General features: G+C 37.8%; 1 protein-coding gene and 1 long non-coding RNA gene across 2 annotated transcripts in view; one reads left to right on the top strand and one right to left on the bottom strand.

Moving 5' to 3' along the window:
- SLC29A4 (solute carrier family 29 member 4) overlaps positions 1-12,219 on the top strand; it is a 613,917-nt gene that overhangs the window by 485,199 nt on the left and 116,499 nt on the right. The gene's annotated exons all lie outside the window — the stretch shown is intronic.
- LOC142097812 (uncharacterized) lies at positions 2,317-10,278 on the bottom strand. The gene is made up of 2 exons (XR_012678249.1): positions 8,271-10,278; positions 2,317-3,916 (listed from the first exon to the last, which is right to left on the bottom strand). It is a non-coding gene; the product is annotated as an uncharacterized LOC142097812 (long non-coding RNA).

Raw genomic sequence — 12,219 nt, 5'->3', positions numbered from 1 at the left:
TGATTTTGGTGTGACTCAGCGTGAAGTGAGATGTGAGGAATGAGTTATTCGTTATAGTTTGGGAACCTGCCAATGGGAGCATTTCTGATTTATCAAAATTTATCTTATATCCTGCAAAGGAACTAAATTCCTGAATTGTTTTTAGGATAGCTGGGATTGATTTTTCTGGGTTAGACACCATCAATAGCATGTCATCTGCGAAGAGGGCCAATTTAACCTCTTGGTTGCAAACTTTTATGCCTATGTAATCTGAGTTTTTTCTTAAAGCCACTGCGAGGGGCTCTAGCGCCAACGCAAATAATAATGGAGATAGTGGGCACCCCTGCCTGGTACCTCTTTCTACTGTAAATGGAGCTGATAGATAACCATTGGACAGGATTTGTGTGCTAGGTGAATGATACAATGTTTTCAGGGTTTTAATGTATTGTGTAGGGAATCCGAATTTGTGAAGGGTAGTGAATAAATGTTCCCAGGTTACCAGGTCAAATGCCTTTTCGGCGTCTAGGGAGAGTAACAAGGCTGGGTCTTCTTTCCCTGAACCATCCAAGGCCTGGAGGACCGTTAGGATTTTTCTAACATTGGTTACTGAATGCCGCCCCCATATAAAACCTGTTTGATCATTGTGAATAATAGTTGGCAACAGGATTTTGAGGCGTTCTGCCATTATTTTTGTGAATAGTTTATAATCAACATCAAGTAGTGATATGGGTCTATAAGATCCTGGTAGCCCGTGATCCCGTCCCAGGCTTAGGGAGCACTTTGACAATAGCGCTGTTAAAATAAATTGGGATTCTGTTTTCCAAGAGTATCAAATTGAAGAGATCTGTCAGCAGAGCTACAACTCTGTCTTGTAAAAGTTTGTAAAATTCCCCACTAAACCCGTCTGGGCCCGGGGACTTGAAAGACTTCAATTGTTTAATCGCTTGCAATACCTCCTCAGAGGAGATGGGCTGAATTAAGGAGTCTGCCTGCGTTTTTGTCAGTTGGAGCAGAGCGTTTTTACCCCAAAACAGGGATTGTGCATTTGTATCAATTGTGTCTTGGGTATAAAGATTAGAATAGAATGATCTTAGGATTTCTATGATTTCTTTCCCTCTATATTTTATAGACCCATCATGCGATTGTAATGATGGAATATTACTGTTTAGCCTGGTGCCATTTAGTAAATTCGAAAGAATTCTACTGGATTTATTGCCAAACTTATAGAAGTTAAACTTACTTGCCATATCTTGTCGTGTGCATTGCTGCTGCACTACCTGATCAAAGTGGACTTGTTTTTGTTTATATTTTTTTTTATTTTCTGCGGTGGGCTGACCTTTAAATAACTCAAAGGACTTTGTCAGTTCACGCTGAGCCTCCAAATAAGTTTTCTGCTGGTCTTTATTATATTTTGTCGTATATGAAATGATCTCCCCCCTCAGGACTGCTTTGGCCGTCTGCCAGAAGAGGTCATCAGCATGTTGTTGGTTATTATGCACATATTCATCCCATGCTAGTTTTAACATATCTTTGAATTTATTGGAATTAGAAAGCTTGGCTGGGAATCTCCATTGCCTATGTTTACCTAGTGGAGTCTGTCTTTCTATTTTAATCCAAATCATAGCATGGTCAGAGAGACCTATTGGTTCAATACCAGTTGATAGGATTTTATTGCCTAAAGCGTGTGAGACCAGAAAATAATCTATACAGGAGAGTGTGTTGTGAGCTGCTGATAAACATGTGAACTCTAAATCAACTGGATGTCTAGCTCTCCATATATCAAACAAACCCAGCTGTTCACTTATATACTTTATACCAATTTGACCACCAGATCTCTTCTGTCTTAAGGGAGCTGATCTATCTAAGTGTCTAGAGGCCACCATATTGAAGTCTCCTCCAATTATGAGAGATGAATTTGAGTATGTATAGAGTTTATTAATCAGTTGTAGAAAAAATGGTTTAGACTGCGTATTAGGGGCATAAATGTTGCAAAGTACATATTTGGAGCCTTCGATAGTAGCCTCTAATATAACAAATCTCCCTTCTTTATCAATTATCTTATGGTGAATATCCACCTGAAGGTTTTTTCTAATTAGGATTGCCACTCCTCTTGACTTCTTATTGTATGAGGCATATACTAAAATTTTATGTCCTAACATAGAGAGTTTGTCATGCTCTATGTCAGTTAGATGGGTCTCCTGAAGTAAAGTTATATCTGCTTTAGACTTGTGTTGGGGTATCGGGGTTCACCGATACTTCTATCAAGCACCTTCAATGTCAGTCAGATCTTTCTTTGTTTTCAGTCGACTGGTGAACAGAAAATACTCAACACCTGTGTGATATAATGCTGAGCAGCTTTATTCTGTTCCAATTTGAGACCACTTCAGCGCTTATTTTTATACATGTAAGTCTAGGGGTATAGATTCTGAACAACCAATTATAAGACAGTAAAATAATGAGAGAAAATCAATTAACAATATATATATTTCAGTTTTGCATCAAAGATCAAACAACTCTTTCTTCTTTATGTGTTATCTCTTTCCAGGCTTTCTGCCAATATCCTTGTGCTGCCCCCATCTTTGAGTCCTTGGGTTTTATCTTATCAAGAACGTTGCTACATGTTCTTGGAATGTTTTCGTTGATGGGAACATTCTGCTGCGTGGCCAACCTTGAATAATTTGTCTTTTTAAACTGAAAATAATATCTGCTTAATTTCTCTTAAAGTCATAGCATAACATATTAGCATCTAAAGCTTAGCACATGATAGATATTAAATCAATAATCATACAATTCCACTCTAACATTCCCCTCTTTGATTAAATATCAACTATTAACCTCTACCTATCAGTCATGGCGATACTCAGCAGAAGACAGTTAGTACCTACATTTAAACATATGGTATCATAAGGACCCCATATGATTAGAACAAGAATTCATTAAGCACATATCTCTGGTACTTTATCACCATAACTTTTCTTTCCCTACTTAATGTTTTATCTCGGTGCATAGAGGGGAATACTTTGCTGATATCTATTCAAAAGCTTTCTTGTATTACATTTTAAGTAGCAGTTCCATATAATCATTATAGTTAGTACAAGAAGAATTAGTATCAATGGATGAATCAAGATATTCATTGCTTTCTATATGGAATAAGATTCATTAACAAATATGTCCCACTAATGAATAAGACATCAATTTTCATTCTGGTTTGTCGATGGTCACTGTCAATCTCTTGTTGCAGACTGTGCAGGTTTTTGGTTTGATTGTTGACCATTGTTCATAATGTTCACTGTTTGTCTCAGACATTAAACTTGTAGAAATTTCTGTGATCATTACTGGTTCTGGAAGCTCATTATTTTTCCTGCAGGAACAACAATCAAGTGTCAGTAATTTCTTAATCAGCCATATAACAATTTTCTCTACCACATATACAATGAGCTGGATTGCCAAACCCTTTGCTACTAATGGTAATATTCCCAATATTCAAAATGAATCATTGCTGACAACTTTGCCAATGAGGTTATGTATTCACAAAGGCATTTTCAAAGTTTATTCTCCTATGAGTGCAAATTGTTGAGCACTCCTTCCCCTTCTGTTTCTCACAGTGACATAGGCAATTTGTCACTTATCTGTCTGTTTCATACTGGGTTAGGGAGGCCTTGACCCCTACTTCAGGCACAAATATTCTGGTAAGACATATCAATACCATAAGACAGTAATTTCTATTTATCAGAACAAGACTCCCCCGATTTGAAGACTTTGCAGTGTGATGCATGAATCCAGGTGTCTTTTTCCTGTACTTTCACTGCCATGGGAGTCATCAACAGGACTTGATAAGAACCCTTATATCTGGGTTCAAGACGTCTCCTGATGTGCTTTCTTATGACCACCCAGTCCCCAGATAGCAGTTTATGGGTACCTGTATCAAAATTAGGGTCTGGAATGAAGGAGAACATTTGACCATGTATTTCAGTTAGTTGTTTCTGTAATAAAGCAACATAATTCAACAAATCACCACGTACATGCTGTAGTTGCTATGGAAAATAACAGCCTGTTCTGTGTGCTGTGCCAAACAGTATCTCATTTGGTGCTAAACCTGTGTCTCTTCATAAGTGTAGTTCTAATGTTAAACAGAACTATTGGTAAATATTCTAACCAAGTATTTTTGGTTTCTTGCATCATTTTCTGTAGTTTCAATTTAATGTCACCATTAAGCCTTTCTACCCTCCCACCTGCTGGTGGCCTATAAGGAGTGTGAAAAGCTTGTGATACTCCCAAGTTCTTCATTACATGCTTCATTATCTCTTCTGTAAAGGTTGTACCTCTATCTGATTCAATAACTTCAGGTATGCCATATCTATAGATGACTTCTGAGATTAATTTCTTTGCTGTATTTTTAGCAGTAGCTTTTTCTTCTAACACATACTCGTAGGTACCACATTTAGTAAGTTGTATATAGTCGATCTGAAGTCTCTGGAAGGGATAGAAAGCCTTTGGGGTCTTTACTCTTTGCCCTGGATTGTGTATTCCACATATCCAGCAAGCTGCCACATAGTTTGTGTCCGCACAGTTAAATCCAGGGGCAATCCAATTTTTTCATACCCTATTAGTCATTGCCTCTTTGGAATGATGTACTTGTCCATGTGCAACCTGAGTCATTACTGGGTATAAGGCTCTTGGTAGGCACCATTTATTTTCTTTTGACCATATTCCTTGCTCATCAAGCTGTGCACCTTCTTTTTCCCACTTATTCTTTTCTTCCTTTGTTGCTTGTTTCTGAAAGTCTTTAAGGCTTTGTAGGTCTGGGAATTGAAATTTGTCTGTGTCACCTTCTGTTGAGTCTACAAGAAATGTAGTATTCTTTGGTTGGAGGGCTGCCTTTTTTGCTGCTTGATCTGCAAAGTTATTTCCTCTTGCTTCTGGAGTTTGTTCTCTAGTGTGAGCTTGAACCTTTATAATTCCCACTTGCTTAGGGAGTTCCAATGCTCTAAACAGTTCATTAATCAAGTTTGCATGTTTGATGGGTTTTCCATTTGATCCTTGGAAATCTCTGCTTTTCCAAATGGGACATAAGTCATGCGCCACTCCCCAGGCATAACGTGGATCTGTATATACATTGGCTTTTTGTCCTTCTGCATATACACAAGCTTTAGTTAGAGCTATCAATTCTGCTTCTTGTGCTGATGTTCCATTAGACAGTGTTCCCGAGTCAAGCACCTCTTTCTCAGTAGTGATGGCATAACCTGTATATGGAACTCCATCCACATAGTATCTAGATCCATCTACATAAAGAGTTAGGGTTGCATCTGAAAGTGGTGTGTCAGTGACATTATGTAAAGCTGAAGTCTCTAATTTCATAAGTTCCAAACAATCATGTGAAAAATTTTGTGTGTGTATTTCTTCAGTTTCTTCTTCAGACGCTTCACTCAGGTCCTCATATCCCCTGTCTGATGATTCATCTTCTTTGCGACTCCCCTTACTCCCCTCTTCTGAATCATCAATGGGGAGCAGGGTTGCTGGATTGAGGACTGTGCATCTGGTAATTGTTACATGTGAGGCGCTGAGCAAGGCTACCTGATATTTAGTTAGTCTAGCTGCAGACAAATGTCTTGTTTTTGCTTGATTAAGAATTTCTGTGACTGCATGTGGAACTTGAATAATAAGTGCATGGTCCAATACCATATCTGCTACCTTTTCATTCAGTATTGCTGCTGCTACTGCTTGTATACATGATGGAGAACCTCTCATAACTGGATTGAGTTGTGCAGAATAATAGGCCAGTGGCCTTTGTTTCGTTCCATGTTTCTGTGTGAGGACCCCTAGAGCATGTCCTGACTGCTCATGGCAGAACAATGTGAAAGGTTTCAGGTAGTCTGGTAGTCCAAGTGCTGGTGCAGTAGAGATGGCGTGTTTCAGGGCTTGCACTGCATTCTCTATTTTAGTTATATTGAGTGGTACTGTTCCCTGTTGTTTCCTCAAGCATTCATACAGTGGTTGCATAAGAATTGAAGCTGAAGGAATTCACTCTCTGCAATATCCGAGGAGTCCCAAAAAGGCTCTGATTTCTTTGACTGTTTTTGGTGTCTTCATGTCTCGTATAACTTTAACTCTTTCAGTTGTAAGATGTCTGGTTCCTGCAGAGATACAATGTCCTAAGAATATTACTTTTTCTTGTACTAGTTGCAACTTGCTTGGTGATACTCTGCAGTCTTGTTCGGCCAGAAAACAAATTAATGACAGTGTTTCTGCTTTGCATTCTTCTTCAGCTTCCGCAGCCACCATGAGATCATCTACATATTGAATGAGTTGAGTAGTTGTATTGATAGGCCTCCATCCTTGGAGAATTAGTGCCATTGCTTCTGAAAATTCTGATAGGCTTGTGGCTCCTCCTTGAGAGAGTCTTGTCCAACAATATTGGTTTCCATCATGGGTGAAGGCTAGAAGGAGTTGACTATCTTCTGTGATTAGGACTGAGAAGAAAGCATTTGCAAAGTCAATTACTGAAAACCATTTTGCATTTGGCGGTATCTGATTAAGCAAAGTGTGGGGGTTGGGTACAATGGGAGTGTTGATCAGAAGTCTTTTGTTGACCTCTCTTAGGTCATAAACCATCCAGTATTGCACCCCCTTGTCCGACATCTTGTTTCTTTACTGGGAATAGGGGTGTAGAATAAGGAGAGCGACATTTTCTTAACACCCCTATTTGTAGATATTCTTGTATTTGTTCTGAGATCGCTTTGGTTTGAGCTGCAGCAAGTGGGTACTGTTTAATTGAGACAGGATGTGTTCCTGGCTTTAGTGTCAGTTTTACTGGATTTACTTTAAGTGTGCCCACATCGTGTTTTCCTTTGGACCATAACTTGTCTGGTACTATGTTCAGCCAATCTGGTAGATTAACAGTCTTATCCTTGTGACGTGCTCATCTGCTCTAGCATCTAGATTGCTGCTGTAAGCTCTTCTTGGACTGGAGATGAGAGTTGACTTGTGAGTTTTACTCCAGTTGGGGTGTATTTGATGCTGGCTTGTATCTTTGAAAGTACATCTGCTCCCAACAGATTATAGGGACAAGATGAGGAAGTGAGAAATTGTATTGGTACTTCAATTGTCTCTTCACCTACTAAAAGTGTAACTGGTTTACTTTCTGTTAGTTTTACTTCTTTTCCTGCTAGGCCTGTAGCAGGTAAATCAATTTCTGTTAATAGTTGTTGAGGTACCTCCTGTTTTCTTAATACAGTGCGGCTTGCTCCAGTATCAATTAGACACTCACGTTCTTGACCATTGGGTAATATGATATTCATTAGGCCTTTAGTTAAGTCATCTTTCAGAGTTTGGTTATATGGGAGCCGGAGGTACGTTGGAGTGCCAATTTCCTATGCCAGTTGTTGGTCTGTAGCTTGTTGATTTCTTCTTTCCAGCCATTTCTTATGCTTAATGCAATCTCTTTTCATGTGGCCTCTTTGTTTGCAAAATAAACAAACTCCTTGTTTTTTCATTTCTGCCAGAGTCATATTTCCTTTTTCCTTTATTTATTGCTCAGGTGCACCTCTTGTGTCTGTACGAACCTTCCAGTCTTGATTTTCTTGGACCACATGAACAGTTTGGGACTTGTCTTTGACTTTCCTCTGCTTCTCCTTTTCCCGGTCTTCTATACCTTCTAGGACTTGGAGCATGGATTGCATTTCCATTGTTACTACTTCTGGTCTTATAAGGAACAATTGTTGACGATATGTTTCAGAAAGGCCATTGAGGAATCTGGTCTTAAACAGTCAGCGATGTTGGGCATTATCTTGAGTGAAGCCTTCAACTTTGTGTGCTTGAGTAGCTCTGTCACAATCTGGCAAAGCCAGTGCTGGTGCTGAAGTTGCTTTAGCTTAAAATTGGTTAAACGTTTGGTTTTGTTCAGTGGAGAGTGTAAATGTCTTACTATCACCCAGAAATGCTAATGCAAAAACACAGATAATAGCTCATAAAGTCTTAAATCTTTTTCATTTCCGTACAAATATTGAATTCCCATCAATGCATTACCATACCCACGATACAAAGAAGGACTTGCAGTATACTATTATTATAGCACAGTAAATAATGGCAGTGAATGCGTTTACAACACTGATTGACTCAAAATTGTTATGAGGATAAAAATAAAAACCTTTTGCTTTCTGCACATACAGAAAAACCATCTGGTTCATGCATTTGCTATGCGAATAGCACATAAACTCTAATATCTCTTTCCAAAACAAGGTAAACATTACTCAGCAGAGTCTACGGTTTTTAAATTCTTGATTAGTTTTTACTTATGTTTGTTGTAGCTGTGGATCAAAACATTGCAAACTTCTATTCATTGGAAGTTGGATAAATTCAATCTGGATTGAAAGGGTGCTTTGTAGCTGGAGAGCTTCTGTGAAGAAAAAAACTTTTGCATAGAGATTAACATTTATTCACTAGGAATTACAGTAACTGTTATTAATTCACATTGAACAGCTGCTAATATGACACTTGTTTAAAAGTTTCTCTTTGTAGCTTAACTGTGACGCTATACGTTCCATACAATGAAAAACTGATTTCCTCAAAGGGGCAGTCCCTAATCTCACAAACAGGGAATGTCAAAGACCTGGTCGAGTGTTCAAAGCCACTCCTTTCTCATCATCTCTTTGTAAACCAAATATTCACACATATTTCCAGATTCTGTGATTTCCATGTTTAAAGTACAAATATATATTCACAATTCTCGCTCACAGACGACATTTTATCTCGTAACATTTCTTTATGGGCATAACAAACCCTCCTTATTTCTGAGAACATTCATCAGCGCCATTTTCACACAGATAAAAACAGCTTGTAATATATATCTTCATGTAAAGGCTCACTCCCACAATTCTCAACTTCATTAAAGAGAAAGCTATTTTTCTCAAATTTCAGAAACAAAATTATTTTGTTCAAATACAGAAACGGCTTGTTGGACCCCAGCCAACTTGTCCGTCCACTGAATCGTGTAATGACGGACCAAAACATTTCAACACTTGTTATGCATCTCTTTAAAAGCTTAGAATTAAGCAGGCAGGCATTATATTATTTACAAAAATGTACAACTTCTTTAACCTTGAAACATGTCTCTTGTAAAAAAACGAAAAAAACAGACAAGACAGACAAACACAGATCTCCCTCACACGAAGTAAGACGGAGACAAAACTCACATACAGAGAAAGAAAAATCAGCTGATACCTTCCAGCCTACTGCTGTGGAACTACAAGTCCCAGCATTAGACTAAATACAAGTTAGCCTCAACATGTCATTATCACTCAGCACTCTGGACATATTTTATCAGCATTACATACATTGTCAGATAACAAAAAACAGAGTGCTTCTTATCTCAACACACTGAAATCTTTTACACAGAATAAGGGAGGGGCACATCTCACTCATTCAGCTGCGCAGGATCAAACATACATTTAGCATATCCACACATTGACCTGATGTTCATAGCCAAGCCTTTTTATCCATACTTTATTATTCAAATAAAACCCATACCATTTCTCTAAGTCTAATGTCCCTTCTGGGGGAAATCCTGCTCTCTTGAGTACTTTATGAATTCTTTTAAGAGCTTTACTACCTTCTCTCTTTTTCATTATATCCATAGGCTTGCCTATAGTAGGCATCTTACTGTTCTGTGCCCCCATTTACTGGGTTACTGGTCACAGTACTGTCAGTATCTGGGATACAATGTCTTATAAGTGGAATAAGGTAATACAATTTTCCCCTTTGTACAGACTATAAGTATCTTTAATCCTTTACCTCCTAGTCTGCCCTAGGAACACCAGATGTAAGGTTTATTGGCTGTAGATTAAAAGGCTGGCATTTATGGCTGATCCGATTCTTCCCCTCAAGTCAGTGTATGGACATATAGGTTTATAATCTGGTAACATATGATTTTGTGGCCAGTATGTAGTATTTCTTCATTCAAATGCACCCTAACGTAAAATATAGTTCTTTTTCATTACTTACAAAACCGTAATATGCATTTGTAGTTGTAACACCCTTTAGTCTAGGTCCCTTGCAACCTGAATATTTTCTCAGAACAATGCAGCAGGTACAATTCTTACATTCAACTCTCTTATTATCTTCTAACTCAAATTGTCTACATCCATCATAATCTACAGTATCCATACATTTATCATTTCATTATCCTTTCCTCTGACTGTACATTGGGTTCATAGAATACCCTCTAATCACCTCAACTGACTTTCCTTAGACATACAAAGAAATTCTGAACTGAGTAAGAAGGTAGAAATCTACACTTTTCTTACTCACCGGATTTAGTTCAGCAGTTCTCTGGACATCAGTGGAGTTTGGCGTCAGGTGTGGAGATATTGGAGCATCCCAGACGTAGTCCCCAGAAATGTTGGGGTATCGGGGTTCACCGATACTTCTATCAAGCACCTTCAATGTCAGTCAGATCTTTCTTTGTTTTCAGTCGACTGGTGAACAGAAAATACTCAACACCTGTATGATATAATGCTGAGCAGCTTTATTCTGTTCCAATTTGAGACCACTTCAGCGCTTATTTTTATACATGTAAGTCTAGGGGTATAGATTCTGAACAACCAATTATAAGACAGTAAAATAATGAGAGAAAATCAATTAACAATATATATATTTCAGTTTTGCATCAAAGATCAAACAACTCTTTCTTCTTTATGTGTTATCTCTTTCCAGGCTTTCTGCCAATATCCTTGTGCTGCCCCCATCTTTGAGTCCTTGGGTTTTATCTTATCAAGAACGTTGCTACATGTTCTTGGAATGTTTTCGTTGATGGGAACATTCTGCTGCGTGGCCAACCTTGAATAATTTGTCTTTTTAAACTGAAAATAATATCTGCTTAATTTCTCTTAAAGTCATATCATAACATATTAGTATCTAAAGCTTAGCACATGATAGATATTAAATCAATAATCATACAATTCCACTCTAACACTTGTTTAAATATGTCAGCAATTTTTTCCGTTTAATAGGTGAGTTGATACCTCCAACATTCCATGAGCAAATTTTTAGCGCAGACATCTAATTTTCATATTTATATATTCTCGGGCAATGTCAATAAACTTTGGACTACAAATATGAATTAGAAATGAATAACTTTGACCTGACCATGAAAATATAAAAAATAAACAATTAAAAATATTTTGTGTGTTGGTCTTTCTTCCCCCATACTGTAGTTTGGCGTTTGAGCTGATTTTTTTTTAATTTATTTTTGTTGTTGTTGTTGTTTTGTCTAAACTTTAAAGAAGAGCAACTACTGTTAAGGTAGGGAAGAGGTGGGGACATAAACATTGGGTGTGAAAGAAATAGGTGTGGCACAGCATAGTCACTGTGAACTCCAATTTTTTTTTTAGTGTGCTGGAGACCAGCCCACCACCTTGACAAATTAAATGTAAATTTAATGAGAAATACTAACACAAGCATAATATTGGGATAGAGAGTTTAAAGTGAAGAGAAGTGAAGGGAGGGAGGGGGAGCCCACTCATTTGGCGATAGAAACCCACAGTTACCAACATCTTTACATGTTAATTAATGCAGTACAGTACAGTACAAAATAACATAACATACCGGGGATAACTCTGCATTAAAATTAAAATCTAGATCTAATAGGTAGGGCGAAAGCGTAAAAACAACATCAGATCAGAATAGTTTAGCTTAGTGGTACTATAACATTAAACATATTCTTAGTAACCATTGCGGCCTTGGATAGTATAATACAATCTTGAGACTTTTCAGATATTAGAGTATTAATAATAGAGCTTTTTTTTTTTTTTTTTTATGAATCTCAAGCTTAACTAATGTTGAGTCCCCTTAGGTAAATCAGTTCATACTCACAAAGCTTTCTGCCACATAAAGTCTATGTAACTAACATTCTAGGAATATAAGTATGGATTAAACAAATAAACACATTAAGACTAGATAGGCATATTTACGTGACCACGGGAACGAAACCAACTGCCACGACAGCTCAGATATTGTGAAAACGTGATAAGCTGGCACATGTTTCTGGCAAGTCCGAAACTTAGTCAGTCTCTTTGACTTGTTGATTCAGCTTCCGCTTCCAGTTCTTGTAAGTAGGCTTGCGCATCGCCCACAGTCATGAAGTCCTTATAATCTTGGCTTTCGAAGATCCTCAGGCGTGCTGGGTATAAGAGAGCAAACTTCTTTTCTTTCTTCACCATCATAGAACAGACCATAGAGAATTCC

The sequence above is a fragment of the Mixophyes fleayi genome, chromosome 7 (genome assembly GCF_038048845.1).
Source record: "Mixophyes fleayi isolate aMixFle1 chromosome 7, aMixFle1.hap1, whole genome shotgun sequence".
NCBI lineage: Eukaryota > Metazoa > Chordata > Amphibia > Anura > Limnodynastidae > Mixophyes > Mixophyes fleayi.
Note: the sequence above shows the minus strand (reverse complement) of the source record. Positions and strands in the feature narration are given on the sequence as shown.